Source organism: Pelodiscus sinensis, chromosome 12 (assembly GCF_049634645.1).
Source record: "Pelodiscus sinensis isolate JC-2024 chromosome 12, ASM4963464v1, whole genome shotgun sequence".
NCBI classification, from domain to species: domain Eukaryota; kingdom Metazoa; phylum Chordata; order Testudines; family Trionychidae; genus Pelodiscus; species Pelodiscus sinensis.
Window position 1 is genome coordinate 1,294,501 of NC_134722.1, and position 20,071 is coordinate 1,314,571.

Genomic DNA, 20,071 nt, shown 5'->3' on the forward strand with positions numbered 1-20,071 from the left:
GCATATTTGCGTAGATGCAATATTCATCTGCCTACAAGCCCTTAATCATGCACCAGTGCTCATTGTAACAATTAGATCACTCTCAACTTGCATTTGAACACATTTTGCAAATCAGTGAAATTATTATTATTTCTATTACAGTGATGCCTAGAAGCCCTAGTTATGGAACAGAACCCAGTTGTACTAGGCGCTACTGTAACCCATTCACCTGCTGGCTATAGTGCGCTGTCCCATCTAGTGGCACCAAAGCCACTTAAGGTATGTCTACACAGCAAAGTTATTTCAGGATACCAGAGATATCCCGAAATAGCTACCCCACATTTTTTGAATGCATCCACTATTTCAAAATATAGCGGACACTCTGTTTCGCCATCCCTGTAAACCTCATTGTACGAGGAGTAAGGGATGGTTCGAAATAGCGCTGTGTTTCGAAATTTGGCTGTGTAGACAGTGCCAAATGACGAAATAACCTATTTCAAAATAGATTCAAAATAAGCTACGCAATTTGTGTAGCTTATTTCGAGTTTCAGGTGCTGTGTAGACACAGAGGCTGTATCTACACTGGCCCCTTCTTCGGAATAGCCATGCTAATTTAGAACTTTGGAATAGGGAAATGCGCGGGGGATTTAAATATCCCCCGCGGGATTTAAATAAACATGGCCGCCGCTTTTTTTCCGGCTTGGGGAAAAGCCGGAAAAGAGCGTCCAGACTGGCGCGATCCTCCGGAATAAAGCCCTATTCCGGAGGATCTCTTATTCCTACTTGCAAGTAGGAATCCCCCGCGCATTTCCCTATTCCAAAGTTCTAAATTAGCATGGCTATTCCGAAGAAGGGGCCAGTGTAGACGTAGCCAGAGAGAATAAGGAGTTTGCTCTGCCAGCTGGCATTTAGCTTGTGCGGTAGAGGTTCATGCACTAAGCTCCGAAGATTGCTAGTTCAATTCCACCTGGAGGTGTTACACTGTGCTGTACAACCAGAATAAAATTACTCTCCTTCCTCCAAAGTGCAATAATCTAAGTATTGAAGAAATGACTATAGACAGACATCGGAAGTACTGAGAAACAATGACTCAATGTGATAAGAGGGGGTCTCAGGACACTGTTGTCAAGTTTTTAGCAGTTCTGACAGCAAAGGAGAGTTTCAGAGAAGGTCTGGAAGGAGGATAGTGAGGTGGTGTTGGGATGTTTAAAGGCAATATCTCCCAAGTGTGTGGGGCAGCCAGGAAAAAAGCACAGCAGTGCTTTGTAAAAATGTAACAAGTGGGCGACAGAGACTGACATCATGCATCAGCTGATTAGAAAAGAGAGTCACTATCTCAGTAGCAAACGAGTCTCAGAGGTAGGGTGAGGACAGGCTGAGAATGGCCTTGAAAGTGAATGCAAGTAGCTCATGTCTGGGGAAGCCCATTGAAAGATGCAAAGAAACAGGTGACATGGCTAAAGCAACGGGCTACAAAAGTGATCTTTGCAGCAGCATTCTGAGTGGGTATGAGCAGGGCAAGACTGCTTTTGTCAAGGCCAGAGAGAAAGATGTAGCTGTAATCAAGAAGCAAGATGATGAAAGCCTGAACAAGAATTTAGCTCCGTAAATGCACAGGACAGACTGTGCCTTAGAGACATTATTATCTTATTATATATCTGTCTGTCCATCCATGAGTCCATTTGTTCAAGAACTCCTCCTAAACAGTAAGAGCTAGGACCACCATATGCACCTTCCCCTTCTCCTAACTTAAAATAAGGTCAGGGTGTGGTTGTGCCTGGAATTCAGATGTTTCTCATAAAATGGAAGGGTAGGGATTTGATAGGAGAAACAGTTATACTGTAGAATGACCACAGGTGGTCAGTAAAGGGACAAAGATGGGGACTGGAACAATTATAACCCCATTGGGCCAGCAGGGGTAAATAAAACGACAGCTATCTACTATACATTTCAGAGCGTTTGTATGTTTGTGTGTCTGTCTGTCTCCAAGCCGGAGCACATGCACTCCTCCACCTGCTGTGCTAGCCATGGAGAGGTGCTTCTCACTTGGCACCAAGCTGCTACAGTGAGAGGGCTGAGGTTGTGCTCGCTCCTCAGAGCAGACTGCATGCTGAACCCACATCCCCAGCCCCACTCCAAGCAATGATTGAAATGAAGAAAAACAAAACGTATTTAGTTAAGGACTTGAGCAATGCCGGGTAAATCTCTTAGTTTAGAATAAATTGGTGAGACTAGGACATAGCCTGCATGAGAGCCATAGAGAGAGATCTGAGTTGAAGATGACACCCAGGTTGCAGGCCTGAGTGATGGGCTTAATGGAGGAAGTAGAGAGAAGAACTTGGGCATAAATGAAGAGTTCTGTTCTAGTCCTGCTAGGTTTCCAGTGCTGGGTTGATCTCCATGAGAAGATGTCACCAGACATAGGCTGAGATTTATGTCTGGAGAGAAGGAGGCAGTATGGATGATCCCATCCAAGCATTGGGCCCCCTTAGTGGTTGTTGCATGGCTGCATGTGGTGAAGTACAGGATTGCTGTATATTGTTGGCATAAGAGTCTAGGACTAGTCCTTCTGAATATCTACCACCAAAAGCTGATGCTGTGGAACACCACAAATGAGGGGTCCTGTGCTAGAGGTAGTTTCCTATCACTGCTCATGGAATACATCCCTCCAGGGAAGTCTCAGCCATTTTAATTCATACTTTGGATGCCTGTCACTTCTCAGGCAATGCAGTAGTACTTCAGGATCAACAATGTTGAAAGATGCAGAGAGGCCAGGAGGATGAAAATGGATGTCCGATCTCTGTCTATTGACACAAGATCATCCGTCAATGCACCAGTAAAGCAATTTCAATTCTACATCTTGGTCTAAATCCAAAACATGCCAGATCTACAGTGTTAGATTCAGATAGCAGAAGGCCAACTATATATGTTTGCTCAGGAAGGGGAGGTTTGACACTGGGCAATAGCTGGGCAGGACTGGATTCTTCAGTGTTGTTTGGATCACTGCATGTTTGAAAGAGTATAAGAAGATTTCTTCTGAGAGGCATTGGCTATTTGAGTCAGGAGTTACACCAGTTATGTGCAGATCTCTCCCCCATGCCAGGAAGGGCATGGTTGTGAGTCTTCAAATTGGTGGTGTGTTCCACTGCAATAGGGAAAGGGCATATTGGCTCCTCCATGGAATAAATACCATAGAGCCAGAGGCCTCCCGTGTATATGGTAATGGCAAAGCATACAGTGTGCAAAAATTCTATGAGTGATAATCTCTGCACATAACACACCCTATGAATGAATATGAAATAACATCGTAAAAATGGTGAGGGAGAGTAAGTAGCATATTCTCTGTGGTGGGAACAATGTTCTCTTACTGTCTGCTTTCAAGAATCAAAAGTCTGGTATAAAACATTGTTCACAAAGCACAGTAGGTTATTTCACCCACTGTTCCAAGAAAGGCAGGTCAAATTTTTTTTGGCCAAAAAGGCAGATTTGATGATACCAAAATGGTTACCAAATGTGTCAGTTTCACTGAATTGTCTGTGTCAAAAAGTCATTGTGTTCTGTTTTAATATTTTTCAATGAAATATTTCTATTTGTGATTCAAAACCACTTTTGTTCAAAAATATTCAAATATATTTGTAAATGTTTTAAAATGGTGAAACTAACATGAAACTAAAAGACAACAACCAGTTATTTCCTTTTGGAAGTAAACCAGGACTCTCTGGTCCAGCAATATCCGGGGTCCAGCTGCAGAGCTTCAGCCCCAGTGGAAGCCAGGGAGCCCCGGCCCCAGCCATGGAGCTCCAGCCTCAGCTGCAGAGCGCTGCTTGTGGCAGCAGTGGAACCGATGGCAGCTAGAGAGCCTCAGGGGGCTGGGGCAGCAGCAGGGCTGGGCTGGACCTCTAGCTGAGATCCAGTGGGGCAGCATAGGCCATGAGGAGAGGGACCTCCCCTGATCTGGCAAATCCCCTCATTTAAGACTGGTCAGGTCTCGAGGGTGCAGGACCAAGATGATCCAGCCTGTACTGGGGGAAACTGTATCTCAGACGGAACAGTATGGCAACTCTTGTTAACCCTTTATTTTTAAATGATGGCCATTGTGTCACCTAGCAAACAAGCTACCAACCAAGACAGAATGAGATACTGCTTATTTACATTCAGAAGCATTCCCTGGCAGCCATTTGTTTTAGAGGTTGATGGAGGAGTTATTCTGTTTGTATTCAATAACACTGGCTTAGTTAACTATTTTTTACTGAATTGTTAATGTTGCCAGAGCCTGACAGGAGGTGTAGCTTGAAAATGTAAAGCTAAATAAATTAATACACATTGGTTGAGGTTCTGGTTAGAATAACTATAAGAGCTAAAAGTCAATGGTTTGTGACTGGCAACTGACAAGCCTAAATTGTGTATTTAGGTTTTTTTTCCTTTTACTGTACTGCATTTTACAGTCACGTTTGGAGACTGTAACAACAAAAGAGGCTTCTTCTAAAATTCACATTTAAATATCCTCCAGCTTCATGTATTTTTAAATGTATTTCTTAGAGAAATAAGGAAAACACTGAAAAACAAGAAACCCTGCCATCAAGACAATGTTAAATGACAAGAGAAGGCTAGGTCATGGAGCTATGACATCACAACGTAGCTGATTCAGCCAGCATACATTTCAATTTAGTTAAAACATGTGACATTTGTATGCGTTTTTCTTACCTTTTTTAAAAAATACATTTCACAGCTCTGAGCTCAGTAATAATGTCCAGGCCCTGATTAACCCACAGTTGTAAGGAACACTTTTTGCTGGTAAGCAACGGGATATTTGCTATATGGTGAAATGTAGTGGGAGACACTGAGCACCTTTTACTCCCCCTGACTTCAAAACAGGAGACAAAAGTACTCTGCTCCTCTCAGGAAGTTGCAATGCCTCTTGAGATCAGATTGAAAGTCACCGTGCACAGAAATTCACAGCGAGCAATGAAAGCTGAAGTTAGGAAATCTTTCAATGAGAGCTGAGCACCTATCTATGCAATAGTCCCCTTTGAAAATCCTACCTTAAACTCTGACAAGTCAGGCCTTGTCTATATGACACAGTGTATGTGCTGCAGTGCTCCTTCCACCAATGTAACTCTCCTGCTATGCTGACTCAAAACCACCTCAACAAGAAGCATAGAGCATCTTGCAACAAAGTGGGATGCAATGTCAGGCTGTGTCTAGACTACATCCTTTTCTCGAAAAAGGGATGTAAATTAGACACTTTGAAATTGCAAATGAAGCCGGGATTTAAATTTCCCATGCTTCATTTGCATAAATGGCGGCCGAGGGTTTTTTTCGAAAAGGGACTTTTCAAAAGAAAAACGGCTGTTTAGACGGGGATCTTTCGAAAATAAACCCCTTTTTTGAAAGATCCTGTAAACCTCATTTTTTGAGGAGTTGAGTTGGAGGAGAATGTGGGTCAGGGGAGCATGGTAAGGCAGCATGGTAATCCAAGATCTCTTTTGGATTCATAGCCCAGGGGTGGGTAAATACCATCCCATGGGCCAGATCCAGTCCATCATGGTTAGCCCATGGCAAGCCCCCACACTGTCATATTTACCTGTCTCCACAGGCACAAGGGAATCTCAGCTCCCCTAGGTCGAGGGTCACTGTTCCAGCCAATGGCAACTGTGATCCCCCATACCTGCAGAGGTGCAGATAAATGTAATGGCAGTGGCCCATCAGGGTGAACCACCAGCATTTTATTGCCCACCTGGGGTCTAGTCAGTCCCAGCAGTCCAGCTCTGGTGTGCATGAAGCAGAAGAGGGGACCTCTGATAAGTATTATTTTTTCTTTGATGGTTCATGCTTACATTAGGTAATGTTTGCATCTGATTTGCATTTCTCTGTGCAGCTATGCAGTGGGGTCCCTGGGGAGAAGGTTGTTAATGGATTCCAAGATCTCCCAAAAATCCCCCGTAGAACTCTCTAGGAAACTTTCCTACAGATACTCTGCAATTCTCTGCTGATGATTCCTTGGTTTGTTTTGTTCCCCATTGTACAAAACATTGACACACCAATTGACATTCACATCTGGAGGAACCAAAGCAGCACACAGGTGAGCAGTACATGGCCCTGGTCTGAAACCACATGCATGCAGGAGATGCACCCTTTCATCTCCAGTTACCCTCAGTTGTGTGATTTCAGTTTCAATCCTTTGTACTGATTTGCGCAGCAGTCTGGAGTTGCCAGCTTCCACACGGCAATTGCCACATGCTTTTCCACCATTAGGACAGCTCTCATTTTGGTGTCCTTGAGCCACAGAGCAGGGGCAGGCATCACAAAGGGTTCAAGAAAGGTGGCTTAGTGAATGTGACAGGTCTGCAGCCACTGCTTGTCATCCCATGCACATCACAATCCAATCCCACCATTTGGTGCTTTTTTCCCCAAGCCCAGTAGCAACAGTCCACCATGTGCAGCTGCTCCATGAATGCAAACATCAATCTGGAATTGTTTCAAGCGGAGTGCCCCAAGGATCAGTTCTAGGGCCCGTTTTGTTCAACATCTTCATTAATGACCTGAATGAGGGGATGGGCTGCACCCTCAGCAAGTTTGTGGATGACATTAAGCGAGAGGGAGAGGCAGATACGCTGGAGGGCAGGGATAGGGTCCAGAGTGACCTGGACAGATTGGAGGGTTGGGCCACAAGAAATCTGATGAGGTTCAACAAGGACAAGTGTAGAGTCCTGCCCTTGGGACAGAAGAATCCCAAGCATTGGTACAGGCTGCGGACAGAGTGGCTAAGTAGCAGTTCTGCAGAAAAGGACCGGGGGGTTACAGTGGAGGAGAAGCTGGATATGAATCGACAGGGTGCCCTTGCAGCCAAAAAAGCTAATGGCATATTAGGGTGAATTAGAAGGAGCATTTCCAGCAGATCTAGAAAAGTGATTATTCCCTTTTATTAGGCACTGGTGAGGCCACATCTGGAGTATTGTGTCCAGTTCCGGGTCCCCCATTACAGAAAGGATGTGGACACATTGGAGAGGGTGCAACAAATGACAATCAAAATGATTGGGGAGCTGGAGCGCATGACCTACGAGGAGAGGCTGAGGTATTTGGGCTAATTTAGTCTGCAAAAGAGAAGAGTGAGGGGGGATTTGATAGCAGCCTTCAACTTCCTGAAGGGGGTTCCAAAGAGGCTGGAGAGAGGCTGGTCTCAGTGGTGGCAGATGGCAGAACAAGGAGCAATGGTCTCAAGTTGCAGTGGGGAAGGTCTAGGTTGGATATTAGGAAAAGCTATTTCCCTAGGAGGGTGGGGAAGCATTGGAAAGGGTTTCCTAGGGAGAGGTGGAATCTCCATCCCCAGAGGCGTTTAAGTCCTGGCTTGACAAAGCCCTGGCTGGGATGGTTGAGTTCAGGTTGGTCCTGCTTTGGGCAGGGGGCTGGACTTGATGACCTCCTGAGATCTCTGCCAGACCTAGGATTCTATGATTCTATTTCCATGGCATACTGCTGGGCAGGAATCACAAATTCCTGTTCAGAGTCACAGGATCAGCTGCATGGTGTTCCTAACACTCATCACGAGACTGGACAGCAATGCAGGATTCATGCTTTCTGGCAGAGAGGGAGGTGCTAAGTTTACAGGGCAGTTGAAAAATGGCAAGACCCAGAGTCAAAAGTCGTTCGAATTATGGGATGGAGAAAACTGCCTCATGAAATGGTGAATCTGCCCCCATGATGCACTTTGATGCAGTCCCAGAAGTCCCAGTGACAGGAGGCAATGCCCTGCAGAGTGGGATAGCTACCCACGGGGCACTGCTTTCTCTGTCAGTGTTAGAGTATCAAATGTAGATGCACTCCATCGACACAAGGAGCATTGTGTGAACATGCACAAGTGATGTAATTACAGCTGTTTACAATCATCAATGTAACATAAATCAACTTAATTCTCTAGTGTAGACATGGCCTTGGTTACATTGGGGTACAAAAATACTCTAACCCCAACCCAAAACAAGGCCATGATCCTACAACATTTCCATGTTTAACTCCATGCAGTGAGGAGTCCCACTGATTTCAGAAGGACTACTCAAAGTGTATAAATCTCTGCAGGACAGGGGCCTAAGAAATTGTAACAGGAACAAATGCTGAACCTTTGATGTAGTGATGTTACCGATAAACCTGCAACAAACAAAGAAGTATATCAAACTCCTCATTCACCAGGATAACATGCAGTCTGATGCTGATCTCACAATAATCGCGCAATGTCAGAAATGAACATATATTTCATAAAACTCCATAGACCTCAATCCTTGGCAAAGAATACAAGAATATGTTTTCAGTGTTCTAGCCATTTCAGTCCTGGAATATTAAAAGACAAGATGAGTGAGGTAATATCTTGTATGGGACCAACTTCTATTGCTGTAAGAGACAAGCTTGCGAGCTACGCAGAGCTCTTCTTCTAACCTGAAGTTGAGTTCTGCATGGTTAGAAAGCTTGCATCTTTTACCAAAAGAATTTGCTCCGAAAAGATATTACCTCATTCATCTAGTTAATACAGTTGAACCTCTCTAGCCCAGCACTCTTGGCCCAGCACTGAGGCAGGACTGGTGGCTGTGAACAAACTTTATGGGACCACAGAAAACTTGGCCACACCCAGGAGAAGTAAAATCATGCCAGCCCATGGATCTTGGTGGACCAGAGTGTGCCAGACTACAGAGGTTCAACCTGTAATGTATTATTTTGGTAAAATACAAGTATATCTTCAAAGGATTATACTATACATAGGATTCACTCTAGTCTTTTGTTAATCTATAAATTACTAAAAAGACTTTTTCCAACATACATTTTTGGGGGTAAAAAGGGATTCATATTTAATATGTTTATTACTTTTTTAAAAAAACAACCATATTACACCAACAGTTTACTTATGTGCTACTATATTCCTATTTATTTCTATATTCAAGCCTGCTTTCAAGTGATTTGGTTCCACAAGACTGCACAGAATATAGACTTTTAAAATGGCAGGTCCCCAAACATATTTTATATCCAGCTTTATTTTAATGGAACTGAAGCAGCAGGGGGCAACCTAGCTTAGGAAACCTGCTGAGAAAGAAGGGCTAAAGCAAAGTTGAATTCTTCAGCCATTTGAAAAATCTCCACTCTACTGAATACAAAATATGGTGCAGGAGAGAAACTGGGGACTATTCATGCGAGAGAACAAACCCAGGGCAGTAAAACCACAGAGGTGAAGGGTCCACTCCAGGATAAAATAAGATGAAACAAAATGAAATAAATATATTTTAAAAACTCTTGCAGGCAAAAAAAAAAAAAAAAAAAAAAAAAAAATCTGTGAAGCCATACAGACTTACTGAGATTTTTGTTTTACATCTGCCTGCAGGCACTTTTAAGCCCAAATAACTGTAGATGTGGGAATAACAGGTGTTTATTGATTTCCTTGTATGTTTTTTCTCCCATAGTACTGCAGTAGAATGACATATGTATTCCATATGTAACACTTCAGAAAATGAACAGGACAGAGACACAGAACGGGGGGCAGAACAGGGAAAGTTTCCAGTGTTCTCCCCCAATATATTTCACCTGTTTTCCCAAAACCATCAGAAACAGAAAAAAATGCTTTAAAAATCCCCTACAAATCTACAAATGATGTTGATTATCAGCAATGGCATCCACGTGAGTCAGACAGAGACTCCGGTTCCCTTCAGATTTAATTTAATGGAAATCTTAGAGATAGCAGTGATAATCAAAACATAATGTAGTTAATCTTTTATGGTTCACTCCCAGTATCTTAACCTAGGGGATAAAAGAAAATCTATTTTGCCTCAGAGAGAACAATGCACTAATCAAATGTCCCTACCCCCATCTATGGGTTACAAGTACAAAATATGTCTGGAATATGTAACATAATGGCATGAAAAGCTCAGCGAAAGTGTACTCCCGTGTATGAAGCATTCAAAACTAGCTTTTAGCTAATGGTCCAACACTGGCAATATACCACTTACTTCAATGGGCATTTTGCATAGTTTAGGAGCTCTCTATTCTGCTCTAGCTGTTACAAGCTTAATTTGACAGTATTCAAGCCAGGCCAATCCAATTCTAAGAATTACTGGATGCAGAGGCCTGCTAACACATAGCGCCTTTCCCCACCTGGTCATCATCCCAGAGACAATGCAGCCCCAGTGACCCAACAGTAGCCAGAAAAGATAAAAAGAAAGAAGAGAATCCAGCTTTCCTTTTCAGCTCTTCCCAAAACAAAGAGAGAAATCAGTCTTCATTATCTTGTATGATTTTAAAAGTTGCTGCGGAATTTTTTTAAATGAAGTGGTAAAGGTGGAGAAAGAGAGAGAGAAAAAGTACAAGCAGAAGACTGCAGAAGGAGACAGGTGAAAACAATTCTTTTCTGAACCCACGTGATGTGGAGAATTGAAAAGAGTGAGGTGTAGACTTGGGAGCAGATGAAAGAAACAAACAGAAGGGCTATACAAGTCTGAGAATAGACAAGAACACGGGAGAAAAGAGACAGGGATGGAAACCTGTGATGTTGTCAGGAAATATTATTCTAATGACAAATGCCTAAAAAAGTCATGACATATACAAAAGTATTTTTCTTACATGCGGAATTTGAGCTGCAAATGAAATGCAGGAGACTGATGCTGGACAGTATGAGGCAGGAATGAAATACTATAGCTTTTTGTGAAGAAGAATTCATTGTTAGAAAATGACAACCTTTCTTAAGGCTGGTATTGTCAAAGGCTGCTGCAGCTGCAGTCTGCAGATGTAGTTAAAAAACCTGAGCAGGAAACACATTCCCCTATGGCAAGACTATATATCCTATGGCCATAATACCATTGCCGTAAAGGGAGCAGGAGAGTCAAGAGAGATGGGGCATTAGAGATATTTAAAATGTCCAAGCTCATTCAAGACAAGTAACAGGGGAAATGCAAAGGAATTTTTAAAAAGGAACATGTCAAAGTCCTTATTTATCTATAAAATTATTATAGAAATGTTGATAAAAAATATTTTCACTTTCCCCAGCTATATTTTTCTAATCTTCTGGGACAGAAGCCATTGCACCATCTAAGGGGGTCATGGAGAAAAGAGAAAAACTAGGGAGGGGGAAGGAATAAATTTTCTTTACAAAAACATTCCTTTCAACCTTGCTGCAGCTTCTTAAAAAAATAAAAAACACAGAAAGCCTTCTTCAAACTGCTCAGTGCCGTACCAATTTCCTGTGTAGACCTGAATATTAGTATATGTTTTTCTGTGTCTCCTAAGTTACCCAAGTTACCTAATGCATGCTCAGCATGAAGCAGTTTTAAATGAGTTAGTCTTTATTGAATTATGATTTCCAGCAGTCTCTAATAACAAAATTCAAATTGTTCCAGCAGACTAGGATTTTAAGAATGCTGTGAAGTAACTGAGTTTTTAAGAGAATCTAAAAGAGCCACCCACTGCGTGTATGTAGTAATCGGGAGCCTCTTGACGAAATACTTCAAATAGTTAATTAGATTTGCTAAAAAAAAAAAATCAGCCATTAAGAATCAACACTCTGGGAGATACTTCATAAAGGACTGTTACTGGCTCACCTATGGTTTAGTCAAAAATAAAGCTAAAAGAAAATAAAGTTTTCAGGTTTTCATCACACTGTCCCTGCAGTCAGCAGAATGCAATTAGTAACACTTAAAAGGGGAGGAGGGAGAACTTGTTACTGTTACGACTTTTGCCTCAGGAATTTCTTCAGGCTGCTTAAAGGCATTTTTAACCAAGGAGTAATAGGGACAATTGCATTCAATAGGCAGTTATATTGTCTACGACAGATAGAAATGGGATCACCTAAAATTTGTTCTAGTTTGTTAATTATGTATTTTGTCTTTCCTGATTGTTCAAAAAGCAGTGTCATCATTCCACTGCTCTTCGTTTGCTCCATGGGGAGTTTCGTTTAATGAAGCTATTACAGCGGAATGGACTAAACAACATGAAGCACTGGTAAATTGGGGAGCGGTTAAAGACTGTTAACCCTGTGACAATGTGAGTGCTCTCCTAAAATAGTGCCAGGGAGAGGAAAGTAGAGCCTTTCCTCAGTGTCATCTTTCAGACACAGTATCTCCTTAGTCAGTGTCCTTAGCCAGCGGCTTACTCTGAGGGGCAGATGAGTCATACTGCTAGACTGACAGAAACCAGGACCATCTGCACCTCATCTCAGATTTTGGATAATCCGGTGTTTCCTACTCTGGGAAAGCTGCTAACCAGCCACTCCAGTTTGTTTACTTAATGGCTTTGCAGCCATGGAGCCTCAACGTCCATTGGCCACGGTTCGCCATTTGCAGCCAAGGGGAGCCATGAGAAGTTGCGTGGCTCAGGCCACTGCTTCACATGGTTCTCCTTGGCTGCAAACAGCAAACTGCGGCCAATGGAAGCTATAAGGCTCCGTGGCTAAGGAGCCGTTAAGTAAAGAACCCGGAGTGGCCCATTAACAGCTTTCTTAGAGTGGGCTTCCCACAGTTCCTTGCCCAGACTGCTCTGCCAGAATTTGCACCTCTACTGCTCTCCCCGGTGAGCACAAAAAGCTGCAGGAAAAGTCGATTGGCCTTTCCCATGTGGCCAGCAGACCAAGCACATTCAGAAGGAGCAGCACACCACAGCACAGATGGAGATGACCTCAAACCATCCTATCAGCACTGTGATGACTTCGATTACTTCTGCCCCCACGGGCTCCTGTTCCCAGGGTGCAGAAGAGTGCTAGTGCAGGGTGTCCAGGAGGTCTTGGACCTCACTGAGGTGTGGGGCAATGAAGCCGTTCTCTCTGAGCTCCAAACCACCAAGAGGAATGCCAACATTTACGCGAAGATCGCAAGCTGTCTGGAGGCTAAAGGGGAGCCCAGCCTTACACCATCCTTCACGGTAGGACACCTTCCTATGCTAAGCTACCAGTGAGTGGTCTGGCATCACTGAACCTCAAAACTTTGCAGCAGAAGGCCAAGGTTTCTGGCCACATTCAGTCAGCATCCATTCCTGATTACACTGTGATTCAGAGAAGACTTGTCTCTCGCATGGCAACCTGGAGGAAGGAGGAGGGGAATCTATCAGCACTCTCCCTGGGAAGCCATGTGTGCCAGACACACATTCCCCCAAACCCACCTTGAGGCAGGAAAAGCAGCACTGTCTCCAGGAGGCCATGTATGCCAGACCTGGCATGTGCTGGACACAGCAGGAAGCTGCCCCACCCTCCCCCCTCTGCCTGCAGGCTCCTGCCCTGGCTGATCCCTTACCATGCCTGCCTGCCTCCGGACTGAGTGCATCCCGATGCTCCTCTGAGAAGTCTGTGCACCTGCTGTAAAGTGCCCATTTTAAAGCAAACATGTGGCCTTGCATGGAACACATCTCCTTTGGTTTTATAGAGACCTACAGTGTAGGCTAGCCGATTAGGGTAAGGTTTAACACAATGTATCTGCCATAAAGTCTGCTCCTATAACTTTTCTTTACAGCTGGGACAGCAGCCAGCCTGAGGTGAACTTTCCCTCCTACAGCATCTGCCTGCCAGGCTCAAGTCCACAGGTGAAGCAGACAAGGGAGGACATGTTCCACGAGCAGATGGACTGCATGCACTCCCTTGTGGAGAAGATGCAGGCAGAGCGCCTGGACTGGATCGCAGAGCACCAGGAAAGAAGAGCCATCAGAGAGCAGCAGGCGAGGCAACAGGAGACCATGTTTGCCTCCTTGACCTCTGTGATGGAGTGCCTAGCATCGTGTCTGGAGAGGGCCTCCTCCCAGAACCCCATCTGCCCTAATGACAACCCCCAGTCCCTCCTTCCCCTACCTCATTGCTTCCACCCCCAGCGGCCACCGGGGCCCCAGAACACAGGGGGGCTTACAGGGAGCCGTACCCTCCAGGCCCCCATCCCATCCTGTCTCTGAGCTCGCCTCCACCATTACAGTTTCCAGTTCTGTCCTTTCCCTGCTGTTTTCCCCAAATAAAAACTCCTGTTCTTTTAACAACAGTCTCTCTATTGCTTGAGCTGCAGGGGTGGGGTGGGGGATTAAAGCCGAACACGTGGAATGCAGGGGCAATTTGTGGAGAGCCACATGGAAGGGTCTCAAAAGAGGCCTTGTTTAAAGCTGTCCTTCAATGCCCGTCTGATTTGCCCTGCCCTTTGCTGTGCTCTCATCACACTGGAGTTCAGCTGCACAAACTCTGGCTGGGCGCTCTGCTTCCACTCCCCACCCTGCCAGAAAGTTCCCCTCATGCTTTCACACAGGTTATGGAGCGCACAACACACTGCCATCACAACGGGAATGTGTGTTCGCTGAGGTCCAGCCAAGTCAGGAGACTCCTAAACATCCTCATTAAAAGTCAAAACGCACATTCGACTACCATTCTGCCCTTGCTCAGCCTGTAGTTGAACTGCTCCTTGCTGGGGTTCAGGCTGCCCTTGGATGGCTTCATGAGCCACAGAAACAAGGGGTAGGTTGGGTCTCCAAGGATCACAATAGGTACTTCCACCTCTCTGACTGATTTTCCTGGGGGAAAAAGTGCCACTGTGCATCTTTCGGAAGAGGCGGGGGTTCTGAAAGATGTGGACATCATGCACCTTTCCTGACCAGCCCATGTTGATCTTGGCGAAACAGCCTTTGAGATCCACCAGCGCCTGGCACCATGGAGAAGTACCCCTTGCCATTGATGTACTCCGAGGCAAGGCGGTCGGGGGCCAAGATGCAGGTGTGAATTCTGTCTGCAGCCCCACCGCAGTTAGGGAAGCCTATCACAGCAAAGCCATGCACTGTGGTGTCCACATTTCCAGAGTCACAACCCTCAAGAGCAGAATGTTATTGATGGCCTTGGCTGTTTGTATAACAGCAGCCCCCACTGTAGATTTCCCCACACCAAATGCCACTGGGTGATAGCAGTCTGGCGTTGCAAGCTTCCATAGGGCAACTGCTATGCAATTCTCCAGGGTCAGAGCAGGTCTCATTCGGCTATTCTGGTGCCTCACAGCAGGGGAAATCCATCTGCAAAGTCCCAGGAATGTGACCTTACACATTCTGAAGTTGTGCAGCCACTGCTGATCGTCCCATGTCTGCATCACAATGCAGGCCCACCAGTCTGAGCTGGTCTCACAATGCCAGAACCGGCATTCCACTGTGTCCAGAGGATTGACTAGTGGCTGCGCTAGTATCAACACCAGGCCTTGCATGAGCAGGGCCTCCATGCCACTCCGAGCTTCGTCCTTGTCCTCTTCCGGGAGGAGCGAAATGCGTACACTCTCGAAGTAGTGCACCATTAGGAGCATCACAATACACATCAGCATCACAATGGTTTGGTGCAAACCGGGCTCCATGCTCACACTACTATGGTGTCTGCATGGGTGCCCAGGGCACCAAAGGGAGCAAGCACACTGCCTCCCCTTTATCTCACACAAGTGGGGGGGAAGAGTCTAGACGAGTGCCTTATGGGACGCTGACAACAAGAGCCCCTCTAACCACCCACTGCATAGTTTTGGGTGCAGCAGACACTGTGAGCATATCCCAGAGTGCAAAGCTTCCTGTGGTGCATCACTCTCTGTGTCAACAGTAGGCTCCCTAATGGAGACGTGCTATTTTGGACTACATTTGATTCTTCCCCGCAGTGAGGACACGGACCTTTAACATTGCAAAATCGGGTGCCCAGAAATCAACCATACTAGATTCAATCTTACTTCATAGTGTGTAGATGTGCCCTAAGAAAGACTTTGGGCTCACATGAACATGAATTCCCAGGGCAATGACATGGCCAGAATGAGTAATGCAATCCTTGAATATATAAAAAGGATGCTATTGAACAGGAGTAGGGAAAGGATATGACCCATGAATTTGACAATGGTGCAGCCACTCATGAGAAAGTATGTTCAGTGCTGTGAACATAATTCAAGAAGGATGCAGATAAACTGAAGAGGTTCAGCAAAGAGTCATAAGAATGATTCAAGGTTGGAAACCACTCTGGACAGCGATAGACTCCAGGAGTTCCAGCGGTCTAGCTTGACAAAGAGAAGGCGAAGAGCTGACTGGATCTGTTTCTAAGTCCCTACAGTGGAAATACAAATTTTACACTGGCTCACTGTCGAGCAGACAGAGGTATAACAAAATCCAGGAAGTTGAAACCTGACCAATTCAGACTGGAAATAAGGCAGACATTTTCAAGAGAAGATAATTAGCCACTGGAACGGGGTTGTGGTAAATTTGCCATCACTGGCAATATTTACATTTTTAAAGAATGAATTTTTTTCCAAAAAAGTCTGTTCTGGTTTAACAGACATTAATTCAAGGAAGTTCTTTGGCCTGTGTTATGAAGGAGGTCAGACTGGATGTTCCCTCTGACCTTTTCCTCTATGAGTCACTGCTCCCATTTCAGTAGGTGTCACCTAAGCATAGATTCATTGCTGCCACCTTTCTATAATGGTCCTGAATGTCCACAGCTGCTTTTTCACATGCCTTGCTATGTTCCCTTCTCAATGTGTTGCTGGTCCTCCCTCTTCAGCTCCTTATCAGCCTGCCTTTCCAGGCTCTCACTTTTCTTTCCCTATTCCAACCCTAGCAGCTCCTCATCATGCCACCAAAAAACCCTTCACAGGCTTGAATAAGGCACATAGCCATTTATGAAAAGCAGGATGATTAAAAGAAATGAATGTGTTAAAAGACTGTATAGATTAATTCACCCCTCGGAATGTGTGGACAAGATTTCACCTTACTCAGTTCACTCTTGCAAAGTGCTTATCCAACTTTTGGCAATATATAAATACTCCCCATACTAACTGTGGGTACTTCCCAGACTTCTGCCATTCTGTGTGCTAACTTAACAGGATTTTCAGAGTGTCCACTTATTGGCCTCAGTGTTTTAGGGCCAACTAATCAACCTTCTTTCATTTCAAAAGATCAATGGAAATTAGTTACGAGATAAGTGACTGAGCAATATTTCTTCTCATAGGCAAGACAATGTCCCTACTGAAAGCAGGTGCATCTCTCAGTCGCTTTTCACTGTGACTTTGGAATTTTTCTAGAGTATGACATTTCCGAGTGACTGAGGAAACACACACAAATGAGAACAACAATGGGTCAAGTAAAGAGCACAACAAATAGATGAATGTAATTAAAACAAAAGTGGTGTTGAGCTCCACACATGAAATCCAGATCTAAATATTCTCAAAGCCAAGGGATGTTTGTTATTTGGGGCACTGCCGCCATCAATTAGATACAGAGTGACCTGCACAGTTTGGGCCTGGATTTAAACTTTCAAAATAATTAATTGTTCTGATTCCCAGATTTCTTGACAAGTATAAAACAAAACCCTCTCTTGCTTTCCAAAGACTCAGCCACAACATTCCTGCTCAACACGCTATGTTATTAACAGGGCCACTGAATTAGTACTTATAAGCATTTTGTTAATCCAACTGGGCAGATATGAAAGCTATGTTTATTTCATGAGTTTTAAGGGCCAGGTCCCCAGATATGTGACAACAGTGAGAAATACAATTATGGGGCAAGGTGGAACACTAGGGCTGTGTCTAGACTGCATCCCTTTTCCGTAAAAGGGATGGAAATTAGACATATCGCAATTGCTAATGAAGCGGGGATTTAAATCCCCCCCGCTTCATTAGCATAAAAATGGCTACCGCTTTTTTCCGGCTCGGAGCTTTGCCGGAAAAAAGCGCCAGTCTAGATGCGGATCTTTCGGAAAATAAAGCCTTTTCCGAAAGATCCCTTATACCCCTTAAAATGAGGGATAAGGGATCTTTCGGAAAAGGCTTTATTTTCCGAAAGATCCGCATCTAGACTGGCGCTTTTTTCCGGCAAAGCTCTGAGCTGGAAAAAAGTGGCAGCCATTTTTATGCTAATGAAGTGAGGGGGATTTAAATCCCCACTTCATTTGCAATTGCGATATGTCTAATTTGCATCCCTTTTACGAAAAAGGGATGCAGTGTAGACATAGCCTAGCTGTTTTGTGTCACCTTTCTGCCTTCCTCTTATAAACCTAGGGATCTAGGACTAGGGAACAAGGGTTGATCTGTCCGTTAGCACAAGTTAGAGCAATCACGGGGCTGTTCTTACACATGCTAGTGGATAACGGCTCCCAAAGAGTTACTCCAACAGAATGTATCAGGCCCATCCTCAGCACATTCCACGTGCCAGCTAGGATAGGAGTTCTCATGACAAGCTGGCTGTTAATTTCTTTGGGGATCTCTGTCTTGCAATCAGCATCTGCCATCTAGTAATTCAGCAAGAAAGATCCCTTTGCCATCATAGAAGCAGATAGAGATAATCACCAACTGTTTCAGACCAGAATGCCTGTGTAACAAATCAGTGGATGCATAGAGTAAGAAAGTCAAGGACATTTTTCAAAAACATTTGTAATAATTGTGTAGGTGCCTTTTGAAATTCAGCAAGAAATAGATAAAGTCTATTGGAGACCACACTTCATTTGACTCTCAGCTGCTCTGAGTGGACTGTCTCTCCCCAAACGAGCAGTTTTATGTAAAAGGGAGGAGGGAATTCATATGCAGGATTGCGTAAAGAGACAGGGATGTTTCAAACACCATAGCTACATTCATACTTTTGCACTAATACAGTAGCACAAAGGAGACTCACAGCTGCCTTAGGAATTCTCCTAGCCTTATGCCTGGCCCAGAATGGGGAAGAGGGAGTAAGGGGAAGGAATGTAAGGGCATGGACAGCATGGCAGCCCCTTGAGGAGAATAACTGCTGGCATAATTGCTCCATTTTGTTCCAGGGAAAATGTAGGTACCAACAACCTATAGTGTCAGGGGAATGCAGAGAATGTGCAATCCCACCTATGTCCCCCATCATTGTATGTTCATCAGGCTCTTCTCGGATGCACTTGGGGAATACAGTCCTAGGATTTCAAAATCTTTTCTCTGATTTTTTTTCTAAACATCACAGAAAGATCATACCATGAGATGAGATGTGCCATGTGCCATCTCACTGGGATTTTTTTTAAGTGGAGGGGAAAATTGAAAATTAGATTTATAGAAAGATGTTAGCTGTCATTTTAACTCTGCAATGGCTATTGCTTCTCCGAGCTCTTCCACTTAATTCACTAGCTGATTAATTTGATTGTTTAATTTGATAGAAACCTCGGGGATCAAATCATTAGTATTAAAAAATAACATTCATATTTTATTTTTGTCACTGCTGATCACTCTAAAGCAGATATTATTAGATAGTTTGATCACTAGATGTAGAAAATTACCATTTAATTAGTATAAAAGGTGCCCAAATTCTGAATAATATTGAAGAAAAATGTCCAAGGAGGAGAGCATAGATAAAAATGATTATAAACTACTGGTGCCCTACCCTGGATGCCTCTTGGTTTAAAAGGTACAGTTCAAAAAGTGATAGATTTAAGCTATACAAGCCCAAATTGGGAACTCACTGCATGGGAGGCATTTCCCCCCCATACCACGTTCCCATAGCTGAACATAGCAGAAGAACTAGAACTGGAAGCCCGGTAGCTTTCCAAGAAGGCCTCTAGCCATAAGAACTCACTCCTCTGCTGGGTTAGCTAAAGTCCAGACTTGCCTTTTAGAACATGATGCCACACCTGTCTGTTTCCACAAACAATTCAAAGGGGGAAGGAGGAAGAGAAATGGGGGTCTCCAGAGAATGTTTTTGAGCAGTGATGGTGAGTGTTATTTAACTTGCATTTTTTCATTTGTTGTAACATTACATGTTAATTCTTAGGCAACCACCAACAGATGGACAGATTCCTATTTTCATGGACCATAAATCAAAATACCAATAAGTAAATAAACTAAGAGTTGTGTTGTCTGAACATTGTTGTTGACATTATAGGCACTAACATGAGCTATAGAGCTGTGATCTACACCCTGTGGGTCACATGGCTACAAGCCTACATTTTGCAATGCCACCACAGGCAAACTGTGATCTAGTCATTGTGCCCACAATTCAGCTACTCATTTCAATCAAAGTTGGCTGGTCTTACTCAACAGAAGAGGAATGCACTTCGGTCACACTCTTCCCCACCTCTTTCCTCTTCGCATTATTCAGCTGTCTCCCCACCCCACACAATCCCAAAGAAGTCCCCAAAAGGAAATTACAGTCT

At 44.2% G+C, this 20,071-nt stretch overlaps 1 protein-coding gene across 3 annotated transcripts in view; it reads right to left on the reverse strand.

The window, feature by feature from the left end:
* ZFHX3 (zinc finger homeobox 3) overlaps positions 1-20,071 on the reverse strand; it is a 1,230,042-nt gene that overhangs the window by 992,255 nt on the left and 217,716 nt on the right. The window lies entirely within an intron of this gene.